Genomic DNA, 12,620 nt, shown 5'->3' with positions numbered 1-12,620 from the left:
CCAGTGTTCATACCTTGATATGTTCAGTATAACTCTACACAACAAAGTATGATCTCATCTCAATTAAGAGGTGAGAGGAAATGTGAACCATTAACGCGTTGGCCAATTGTTACGCTAGAAGGCGATCGGACATGTTTGTCTTCCAATACGAGCCTTCATTCATTTGGCGCTCATTATCATGCCACATGATTCTGTATGTATGCTTTTAAGTCTTATTAGGCCAATTCAGCTACGTTCAACCCTCCGCCAATCAGTGACGGTGTGCATACTGCAAATTACTAGCATTTCTTCGCGGTGATTTTATGCTTAGATATTTTGACCTCCAAGTCGAGCACAATCGTTACTCTGGGCTTATATGTATCTCACTGTCAGCTCTCCTTATTACCTCTAACAATGGCCATTGTTTTAGCTCCCTTAGCCTTCGCTATAGGGAACAGACATGCAATGAACTTTTTGTTTGCGGATCTAAAGGACATTGGATACCTTGACACACTCTAATTTCGCCTTGCATGTTGCCCTCATGCACTCTTTTCGCTGGGAGTTTTGTCAGCCCATTTATCAGAATATGCGCTTCATCATTTGATATGTAACATCATTCACCGCCGATGCACATTTGTACTCATTAATGGCTGCATTTTATCTTCTAACTTTTTATTTGTTTTATTTTACTTTTTCCGCCTCGCTCTCTTTCCGCCTTTATCTCCCAATGTCCTTCCGAGCGCCCTGTAGCATGCCAGTGTTTAAACACCGGATAAATTCTGTTTTTTCATTAAAGAGCTTCTCTCTCTATCTCTCTTACTGGTGTCTAGAACTTGTCGATATGAGTGGTTGTCAGCATACACCCGAGCGCTAAAGGACATGTACCGAACTAAACTGCGGCCACGAAAGTCGCAACATGCACCACCTCAGCACTCATAGTTCTCGTCCTTATCACGTGCTTGTTCTTTCCTGGGCCAAGCACTTTTCTGATGTGATCGGCCAAACAACTTTCAACCCACACCCTGTTAAGCGATATGAACTTTTTAGGCACTGCGGCTAGCATTAAGGTTTCATTGTAAACACAGAGGCGGTCGCATTTCTAGGCCACTCTCTTTACTAGGGTTCTACTAAGTGGGTTTCAAGATATTTGCCCCCAAGGGTCCCACTCGTTTCGCGTAGTTACAAATGCATGGCGGTGGCCGTCGGCGTTAAACTCCTGCCTAGTGTGACACAGCTGCTGGGTTGGGCGTTTCGTCTATTTCGACTGCCGAAAGTGAAAACGAAACAGGTATCTGCTTCTCCGGTTGCTCTATACGCCGTAGCAGACTAAAGGCAGCGTCACGCCGAGAAGAGTTTAGCCTCGTTTGTAACCGTCTTGCGTCCGCAATTGCGGGAATCGAGCTGATAGTTTGGGCGCGAATATCTCGAAACACAGGTGTGCCAGGATAGCGACTCTCGTTGCTGGACGGAAGCCGCGATCACATCCGATTATTGCGATTTCTGTTTATGCCTGAGGAAGTCGAGCAATGAAGTGGATAATTTTGGGAGCGTTTGTGGAAATCAAAAGGAAAAAAGAAGACGGAGAAAATAGATTTATGCTGATATTAGAAATGCCCGGAAACATGCGTCACGCTCTCAACAATGCGGCGGCAGCCAGGGGCTAGAAAATCCAGCAGGTTTCGATCTGAAATACTTCAGCACACTCTGGTCACTGAACTAGCATAGTTCGATTGCATGAAATTAGCGCTAGAAAAAGCAGAGGTGGCCATATTATCTGAGGCACCGGGAAATGAAGTTAATTCGCGTTCGCAGGCATTAGTTCGAATCCCGCATAGGCGTGAAGTTTTCTCCGCTTGATACTGTTGCCATGACAGCGCAACGAAGATCCGGTCGGGTTTTTTTCGGCCTCTATGAGAACTGGCGCTGACGTCTGGATTATCTGGACAATGCTGTCAAAGTTCCTAACCTTGGCGGTGGCCGTTTTCTTTGAGGCAGTTTCCAAGCGCCAGCGACGGTGAATGTGTACGTCGGGACATTGCCTCGGATGACAGACATCTGGTCAGTGTCGGGCAACTGTAAACAAGTGATGCGGAAATGATGAACGTACTGTTTAGCAATATCTGAGCAAGCTCGCCGCGTACCAGCGCAGTTCGCAGTTCTTGCGCACGCTCCAAGAGCATCTGCCGACGCTCGCAAAAAGACCTCGCCACGACGGAGCACCTGAAGGTGAGTGCATTTGAGGAAAAATTAAATTCAAGCGAAGAAATTTGCCGACGCAGATTGGAAAGAGTGCTGAACTTCTTATTCGTACGTGTAGAAAAAGGGATGACTTGCCTCTATTCGGACGCGTGTAACTTACACGTGTCTGACTAAATCATAGAAAGTGATGCTTAGTACGAAAAAGGCTGCGTTTGTATTCCTAAGAGGTAAGCGAATTCCGGATTCGAACCAGAGTAGGTAGTTCATGAATACTGTCTGCCTGTGGCAGCTTAGGTGTTCATTTATTTGCATGTGCTGAACGATAGTGCAGTGTAATGGACATTTTGTACGCATAAAATAAACGTGACTCGCCCAAACTCATGCGCTAAGATATGAACTCAGTCGAATGGTGCAAAGAACAGCAGATGAAACGAGTAATTTGAGTTCTGCTCGGCAAGCAACGCTGGGGTGCAAGCAAGATATTTGGAAGAAATTTGGTTCTTATAACTTTCGATCAGATTGGAGACACGCACCCACTGAGCGTGCGCTTCAGGTAGCAAGTGGTGTTGTAGCGAATGCAAGGCGGATTTAAAGTGGTGGCGAAGGCTGGGCCGAAAAGTGGTTTAGCGCGACTGCAGCACAACCAGAGGATGGGGGGGCAAAACACTCATATAAAGAAATGATAAAGCTACAAAATTGGAATGTAATCTGCCAATAGAAAAGAAAAAATATTTAGCAACCTGTTTTTATGAAAGAGGTAAGTCATTTTATTAAAACCTGGCAAATTTTGTATTTTTGCAACATTCTTGACCTGTCCCCTATTCATGAGTGTGCGGTGCATTACAGCGCGTCTTTGCAGGCCTTGTTTCGATACCCGGCTAACCCGGCCACGCCAGTGTCTGGAAGTGTTGCTGCCTTTCTATGCTGCCCCTCCTTTACCAGTCACTTTCATTGCGTTCCCAATTGCACATTAATAAGGCTATAACTAGCAGGAACTCGAGCACACAAGGCGAGCACATTTGACTGGCAAAGGTTGGGGCGCGCTGAAAGGCAGCAACCTTCGAGAGGTACGGGCTCGAAAACGCGGATTCTACAGAAAGACCGCTTTATAATTCGCGCCAAAGCATACACATGCGTGACGTCATTCTACGTCACGTTTGCGTAGTTTGCCCCCAAAATCCAGGGGGCGCTGGGGTGCCCACGAGCCGCCATTTTTTGGACCAATGGGCGTCTATGGAGCCTTCGCTACCAGTGTACATCTACCTTGGCGAATGCTCACGAAACAAACAAGAATCCCGAACAATCTCGGACTAGTGGAGCGATTGGTCACAGGGTTGTCCCAGTGGTTCAGTGAAGCGGGTGCTCTCAAAGATGCAGAGTCCACTGGTACGCATGAGCCTAGACGATTTGAAAGTCGTGCCCTCAAGTTTTTGCGCAGACGGACCAGCTAGCATAGAAGAGGGCGCAGTATTGCGGATTATTACGAAGTATATCTGGCCGGCTCACAAAGTACTGGTTGTTATTTAACGCGACAGCATTAAGGGCCCGTGTGGCAGAAAAGCCGGCGTCGTTGGCTGTGAGCGAAAAATTTCAGAAGTATTAATAGATAAAACCGTGAAGGAAATTGGTCGAGTTGGGAAATCGAGCCAGGGCCTCCGAAGTGCGAAACGAGCACGCCAACCACTCCGCCACGCCACCTCGATTGTTTGGAATGAACAAAGGCGCGTCTAGTGAATACGGTGTTGTATTAGAAGGGCGTTTCAGAGACATATGCTATGGTGTATATAAGTAATTATGAGCATGGGAATTAAAGAACGCGCAGTTAAGCGAGTAAGTTTTGCGCGCAGGAAGCGCCATCAGGCGGCGCCCACTAACACCACTCCCTCCTTTTCCTCCTCGCAAGGTACGTCACTCTGCCAGCTGATTCAGCGTGACGACAGCGCCTCCCGCTCGTTTCGTTCGGGCGCAGTGGGGCCGTGCGGAAACGCAGGAATCAGGCGGCCAGCCGCGAACAACGCACCGCACATCCAAGGCGCGTTCAGCACGAATCTTGCGGCTCGGTGCCCGCTCATTCAGCGCGGAAACTATGCTGGCGTTCGTGGCATGGGGTTTGTCGAGAATGATGTGAAGACGAACTACGACTGCGACTTGAGTCCCGCGTGTTTCGGCAAGGAGCCTGGCAGCGCTTCTACGTCGTTTACCGCTCCACGCGTCCGTTTCACCGTACGTAGCATCAGCGGCATCAGCTTCACGCGGTGTCGAAGGCGTTGGACGTGAGCGAAAAATCCCGGAAGGACTAATAAATAAAAAAAATAATAGCAAGTTTGTCAAGGTAGGGAATCTACAACCCATTTCGCTTTCGCGACATACCCTAGAGGGGGAGCTGGAGTGTCCCCTCCAATTTTTTTAAACTGAAGTAACCATACCCTCGGAGGAACTCAGCGACCTTCGAGATCAGATGACCTTTGAGAGGGAGAAGTTTAGGATGCTCTTTTCTTGTTTCTTTCTTCTGAGAGAGCGGGTGAGTGTAGTGTCCATTAATTCCTTTCGATAGACCAGACTGAGTAGGATGAGCAATATTGAAGAGATTTTGGTATTTGCGTGAATAATAAAAAGAATTTTGCTAAGAGGGGCATTATGCTGATCTCTTCAGAACTGGGTCATTTTTACTGGGTCAAGATAATTTTCTGGCAGTGCTTCCGGTTTTTAAGCTAGTGAGAAATTTTTCTCCTGCCCAATTCCATCTGTACCTCCTTTTTTTCTGGAGAAGATGTACGTCTGAAATTATCGGTGTAACAACGTGATATGAGAGATAATCATGTTATGACATGAATGTTTGATTTTGTTTGGCGGTGTTTAACGTCCCAAAGTGAATCAGGCTATGAGGCACTGCTGCCGCAGTGAAGGGCTTCGGATATGTTTGGCCTCCTGGGGTTCGTTAACGTGCACTGAGATCGCGCAGTGCAGGGGCCTCTAGCACTTCGCCGCGACCGAAATGGAACCGCCACGGCAGGGATCCAAGTTGATGTGTTTCTGGTAACCAGCTGAGGACTATAACTATTGAGGCAGCGCGCATCTTGGTTGAAAGCCCAAAAACATGCGGTCTGCGTGGTGAGCACGCAGTTATATTTTTTGTTCTTTGCGTGCTAGTGCTTGCAGGAGAAGCTATTTACTATTTAATAATTCATTACTTACTGGTACAATAATCACGTTTTCCTCCTCTGAATAAAGAGTTTCTACTTCAGAGTTATTGTGTGTGGAAAGAAAAGTTAGACCAAACACTGTGCGAGAAAGTACCGTAATCCACACTTGGTTTAGTCGAAGTGCAGTAAGTTATATAGTCATAATTTAGGTTGTCGATCCAATGGTACATTGAAGACTGGGCTTCCCTCAAAAGGGGGCTCCCTTAGAGCATCCAGGTACGCCTCGTGGCATGAGATTCCCGGTGCAGACAATCATGAAGTAAACACTGGGTGTGACTGTTTCAGAAAACAAAAATGTCCTTTCTGTGCATGTGGTGCTGACCGGCTGTAAAGAATGGCGCTGTCACAATGTTGCAGCTTGCAGATAGAGAAAAAGAGCATATACTCCTTTGTCATTTCTTCATACACAGCTTTTCGGCACAAGAGCATTTTTTCAATGGATAGTAGTTAAGGAGGTCATTTCATATATTGCGAGATTCCAGTGTAATAATCAACAAATCGGCAGATCCTTCCTTGGAAGGCTTGCATTTTTTGCTATTAAGGTTCCTGCTGTAGTCGAAGACATTCCTGATTGGTTTACTATTGCTTTCCTAACTACTCGATGTGAACGGTGGAAAACATGAAAAGAAAGATTTTGCTTGGCATCAGAAGAATAGATCCTTACCTGAATTTTGTTCATAAGTGTACATTATGACATCCCACTAGTCAAAATTTTTCACTAAGAAAGCTGCTCAACACCGCGAATTTCTGGCGTTTACTTACTAATTCTAATCAAAAGTCATGGTAGTGAGCTCCTCAGAGAGTGTTGTCGCCACTCTGATTTTCACCGAGCCGACGGCAATGCAAAATAGAACACGTGCATCCGTCGTCGGAGATCAGTGTAGGCGGCTATGTGTCGATCTGCGTGCTGTCACCTTGTGAGATGTTTTTGGTTTCTGTTTACTTACACTATTTACTGTAGCTCGGCTCCATGAATTATTGATACAAAGATTTTTTCCCGCCTGCACGATTAAAACAGACGGCTTTCAGATCTAAAACGATCCGTCATGCCAATTTTATAGTGAATTGTTGTACAGCACAATCTCAAGCATCGGCGCAAAAGGGGTTTCAAATAAAGGAAATCTGTTTCAGGAAATACCCTGCTATTGTGATGCCTTTTATACCTTATAACAACTCCGCGTCCATTGAAATTGCCTCTTTTTAATTATAACGCTGAAATCTACTGATACATGCTAGCATCAACTGGCAGTTGGAGTTTTGTTAAGTGTCGGTAATAAGATTGTCCCGGGAACATCCTGTTCGCGCGTATGCGAGAATCCAATCGGATGAAGTCTGCGAGTTATTTTGGCTTCGTTTTAAAATCAGATTGCGTTGGGAGGAACGAAACGGAATTGGGTGGGTTTTTAAATGTTTGAGATGAAATATTCAGCGCTCATTTTTTTTTTAGAATGAGTGCTTTGTTTTCCATAAGCATGCACTGGTGGAGTTTAAACTGATATAATAAACTCTACCTCGTCACGCGCGTGGACACGATTGTGGGGACCAATTTACGTAGGTTTCTCTATGCGTCAGTCATCTTGCAAAAAAAAAGAAAATTGGAGGGGACAGTTGAGGGTATCGCGTGAAAACTTTAATGGGTCAATGTCCAAATATGCAGAACTGGTCATTCTCTCTTTAACAATGCACCACTCCCGTCGGAGTGGTGCAGCTATTGAGCGATGCAACATTACCCTGCGATGGCGGGCGCTGCCATCTGTGGGGCTTATGCGACCCATGTTGCTCTTCCCGAGGAACCTCTCGAGACCAATCATTAATTTAACGGCAACCTGCCACGGTGATCAGTTTTCGCGCAATCCTTTTTGCTGTGTGTGATGACACCACAAGGTATCGTTTTTTTCTAGGTGGCCTACCTGCCTACAACGCCGACACTGGATTTGCGACCCTATCTCCTCACAGATACCTCTTTAAGGAGTTCTGATTATCTTTCGGAGGAAGTTATCTAGCAGTATGATTTTGAAACTTCGAACCACCTGTCCGCATCTTATCAGTAATTTTCTCTCAACAGGATCCGAACGGAAATACCTCAAATCCTTGCATTAATAAAATCTGCAATAAGAGTTTAAAACATCCCATGTCTCCTAGTATCCCTGTGGGGCCGACTGTATACATTAGTCCACGGAACTATTGATACCATATGAGCTCTAGCGGACCCGTTGGTTCGTCTGTGCTCGTAATCCTGGCTATACTCGTGAACGACCGAATGATAAAGAGCGAATTCATGTCAAAGCGACTGTGAGCAGTCTTGTTCTATTTGGTGACCTGCCCTGACTGCTTGAATCAATGTGGCTGTAATTCTTCCTCTGTGGATCTTAGCAGCTTTCCGGCAGGATTTGTAAAGCACTTAAGGTAATGAATGCACCAGACGAATATTTTGGTGGTGAGTGTATAAAGAGAAGGTTTATTTCTTCTTAGTATATCGTCGTCTACATCCTTTATTGTAAAAGCGTTCTAATGATTGCCGCACACGTATAATGAATTCAGCTTCAAGCGGCATCATTAACACTACAGGCTGGAAATGTATAGGTGCAAGTTTGTTGCTGTTTCCAGGAATTGTCACTTTTTACTGTTGCCAAAAATAGGAATGTTTTAGAGCGATCGCCGTACCAAGTGCGAATCACGATTTTAATCAGCTTCGGACTCCGCGATTTCATAGCAACAGCCTTAAATGAGGTGCCGAAGCATACTTTGACTATGGCCAATGTGACGGTGTCCTCAAACTTGTCCCTGGTCAATATGAACATTGGCCCACCTCGATTCCCAACATTTAGCCCACCCCAACCCCTCAAATTAGAATTTCGTTGATTTAGACCAAAATCGATACCCAGGCTAATTTGACTATGGCCAACACTATGATGACCTCCAAATTTCACCTGGGTTAAACAATTAATTCTTCCAAATGTGTAAATTAAATTAATACAAATAGCAGCCAGAAACAAGACAAGAGATAAGAAACAGCAAAATCGTAGTAAAGCAGGCAAAGGCTTTCACTTGGCCATCGGTGTAACGGAGGTAAAGCAGTATCATTCTTTTAACAACTCGACGAACACCTTGACAGCTAAGTTTATTCTGCATCGTGGGTGCAAGAGCAATAGCGGGACTATTCTGCCTATTCACAAGCAGAAAGTGCGCTAATAAGAAACAGAAGTCAGGCACAGAGTGAGAAAAGAATACGCCATGTGGTGTTGCATAGGATGCAACTTCCCACCATCACGTTGCTATAGTCCGACGAAAGCAATTCTATCGAGAAATATGCGGGTTTTTTTGTCGAAAAGATATTAACATTGCTAAAAACGATAAAGAGAGGGCCGTGGTTCGCACGAAGCAGCTGGTAAGTATTTTTTGTCTCGCAGAAAAAGCCCGTTATATGCATTTCTTCCAAATATCAGCTGTGGCCGGCTTTTCTTTACTGGTATAATAATTATGCTAGTTGGTGCTTGGCATTGCTCCATGAGCTTCATGACAATACGTAGTTCCAATGCGCTTGTCTGGAGACCTTGTCCCGCCATTTGAGAAAGCTGTAATCGCACCCCATATCTGGGCTTGGAGGCATGCTTTAGTGAAATGCTCCGGATGTGTTTAGAGCATTCTAAGGCGCTCGTGTGCTGTGCGATGTCAGTGCACGTTAAAGATGCCCAGGTTATCGAAATTAATTTGGAGCCCTCCACTACAACACCTTTCACTCTCTTTCTTCTTTCACTCGACCTTCCTCACTCTCCTTACAGCGCGAATGAGGAGTCCACCAAGGTTTCAGACAGTTGCTGGGTGATTTTTCTTTCGTTAAACAACAAAAGAATCATCTGCATCAGCTTTTTTGCTTCCGACTTGTTGAGACGCAACTTAGGTAGGAAAGGCGAGTGTGAATTAATCACAGAATGAATTCGACGCGGAACGAAGCTAAAGTTAATGCCAGCCTTTAGGACACAGGTACCATAGTGGGTGCTCTGGACTGTCATCAGTTGTCAGGTGCGGCAAGCTCATGATGATGAAGAGTTGTTGCCTGGAAATGGGTGCCCTCTTAGGTGTGCATCTGCCACTTATTTGTCGGTGTGGGCCCTCGATAATGAGGGAAGGATAAAACTCAAAATTTGGATCTGAAAATAATTTACTACAATTTATTTCGCTTAGCCCTCATGCCACCTTTTGTGAAAGCTGAAGTTGAAAAACTTGGCCATAGCAATAACGACGTAGTTTGTGACTACTGTTCAGCGCGCCTGCACAAGATGACATTGTGGACAGCGAGCATTCGGGCGAGTTCTCCTCATTAATCTGGAAGGCTTTTTTGGTTCACCTCGCCGGATATGCCGCTGCAAGCGTTACAGCCCCTGCTGGATTATTGACTACGCGCAGATTCCGGCTGATTCTCGAACTTTCAGGGCCCGGAAAAAAATGGCCAGCAAAACCACGTGACTTCCGCCAGTATGAACTTTGATTTGAAATGGTTAATGACCATGTTGTACATCAGTTATTGGCGGTGTATCTAAGGCGCATTTCTAGTATCGGAAGCCCAGGTCGTATTTCTAGGTTTGAAAAAGAGATACTTCTATTGTAAGCATTAGAGGTGAATTAAGTGCCTCATTTTTTTCCCTTCAATGTGGCTTATTGAGGTAACTCTCGTCAGGCCACATGAGTGTTGCAATTCAACTTGCTTTGATTGCCATCGGTGACACTCGTGGTTAGAAGGCTTTGGTTGCGCTTATAATTGATGAATGGAATGTGCATTAATCACTCGCATGGAGTGATTATGAAACCCATTGTGGCTGCTCTGTGCCTTTCCGCAGAGCTGCCAATCCCAAGGGCGCTATTATTCGATGCCCAGGGGTGCGGCCTTTAAAAAACCATAGACCTCCGAATCAATCCTGTAGCCTCTATTATGGCGTCCCTCGTTGCCCGTGTGTCGCTCCGGCACGTTAAAGCCCGCAGTTTATAATTTACAAGCGACCATGAAGCTTTAGTTGCACTTGTCTGGTGGAATTCGCTAACTTTATGCATAATCCAAGCAAGTCAAAAACCCCAGCACTAGACCGTTAATGGCTTGTTTGTGGCAGATCATGCTGAAAATATGGGACAACACTTTGTCCATTAACTGGCATGATTCCCTGAAATCAGTTTATTTGTTCAGGGCTGTCCTGAGCTGTGTTATCTACTGTTTTAGCCTTTTATATGCCTTTTTGCCAAAGCTTAAGCTAACTACGTGTTTTGCCTGAAGTCTCCATTTGGTCATGAACCCAGTGAAAAAATGCAGGAGCTGACGGAATAATGAAAGTCCTGGCGCGTTATTGCAGGGACTTGTGAAACATTTGTTTTATACTGTTGAGAGCTCCTGCACTGATGTAGTCTACTCAGTGGTGCTGCTCTTTATGTATGGTGTCTGTGTGACGATGCAAGGAAGTGTCCCCTTGGTATGTAGGGCACCTTGACTTTTTCGGTAAACCATTGCACCGTGTACACGTGGCATTGTCCCTACTTCAATATTATAATTAATTTTGGGCACAAGCTGCTCAACAGTGGTCTTCAGATGAACGCCTGTTCTGCTCAATTTCTCAACTTTTATAAACACTCTTGACTGCTGATGCTGTATTTTTTTCATTTAATGCTTTCTTGTATAGGTGCAGGCTGTTTGCTAAAGTTAGTTTCAGAAATCCAGTTTGCTTGACATGATATTTTATGTTTGTTAGATCCGCTACAGTCGTGCAGAAGAGCAAGGCATTGAGATATTTTCATGCAGATTCATTGTGCCAGCTTGTGCATAGTTGCTTAAAGACACCTTATGCACAAACCCCATGAAAGAGGAAACCAAGAACCCAAGCTAATTAAACTTGACGGCTTATGCTACCAAGGTGAGTGACAAACTTGGTAGTAACAATGCAGCCATAGTGCGGTTAAGGCGCTCATTTTATGTGACTGCTCTGGGATAAATTTTTTATCTTGTTTGTTCATTTCGTTACCTAGTTCCTGGAGCTTATGTGGACATATTGTATACTGCCTGAGGTCTGCTGCTGTTGCCTATAGGAAAAATAAATTAGCTGAAGGAACTGTCTGCCGGTACAACAGCATGGACCATTTGTCTAACTTTTGTTCAATAGTGTTCAATGTTCTGGCAGCAAAATGATCTGATTCAGGGTCATATTTATGTATTTTGGCACGTTGTTTATTCTCCTGGACTGAACTGTGCTGCTCTGTGCAAGTGCAGGCTGTTAAAGGTTTTTAAATGTCGCCTGACCGGTTGGGCTTCTGACATTTGTGAGCCAGATGTGCAGCTGGCACAGTCGCTGCCTCAACCAGGAGTGGATTGTCACTGAAATACTACCTACTAAGTTATGCTCACGACTGACACAGTCACATCGGTAACTTTTAAAAGGTTTCGTATCTATAGCGTGTCAAGCTTATTTAACACAAATAAATTGAATACGAATAATGAAACAAAATAAAGGTATCCAAGATTGACATTCCTCTAAAAATGTAGAAAATAAACATATGTAGAGACATTAGAAAAAGGAAAGTTGAAATGCGCGCCTGAAACTAATCAAAGCAATTAACGGATAATCACGATAAACAATGCAGAGGTGAGTTCGGCGCTTATTCATTATAGTTCAGGCTAACTGTGGCATACAGCTAAGGCAGTTCTATTTTCAATAAAATCGGAGTCTAATTTCTCCTAGCTAACTTTGGTATGCGTGAAATAAAAATTATGGGGAATAAAAACACCAAGCACAGATAGTTTAAAGCATTGCACTAAATGTAAAACCAAGCTAAACAGGTCTTACTGGCACCCAAAATAACTAATCTTCGTGTTTTTTAGAAGCGGAAAAGGCAATTAGTTTTAGAAACAGTGCAAATACAAATTGAGATGCACATGCCCTAACAGAAAAGAAACATAGTAAAAACACACTTAAGAAAGTATGTATTTGCAGGCCTCTGCTCTATGTAATGTTTCTGAGCACAAAAATACAGCTTAAATATGAACTGATGATGTAGAAAGGTAAATAAAATTGTACAAAACAACAGGCACACACGTGCACTGCGTTTCTGTGGAACTGATAAATAGTGGCTGGATCCTTAACTCAAGGACCGAGTCAATCTGGTATTGCCGTTACTGCAGGCATTGCAAGCAAAGGAAAACCACATGGCAAGACGGACTTCTGTGAGAGTACAGATATTGTGCTTGAAGAAAAGGCAAGG

The sequence above is a fragment of the Amblyomma americanum genome, chromosome 10, assembly GCF_052857255.1.
Source record: "Amblyomma americanum isolate KBUSLIRL-KWMA chromosome 10, ASM5285725v1, whole genome shotgun sequence".
Classification (NCBI taxonomy): Eukaryota; Metazoa; Arthropoda; class Arachnida; order Ixodida; family Ixodidae; genus Amblyomma; species Amblyomma americanum.
Note: the sequence above shows the minus strand (reverse complement) of the source record.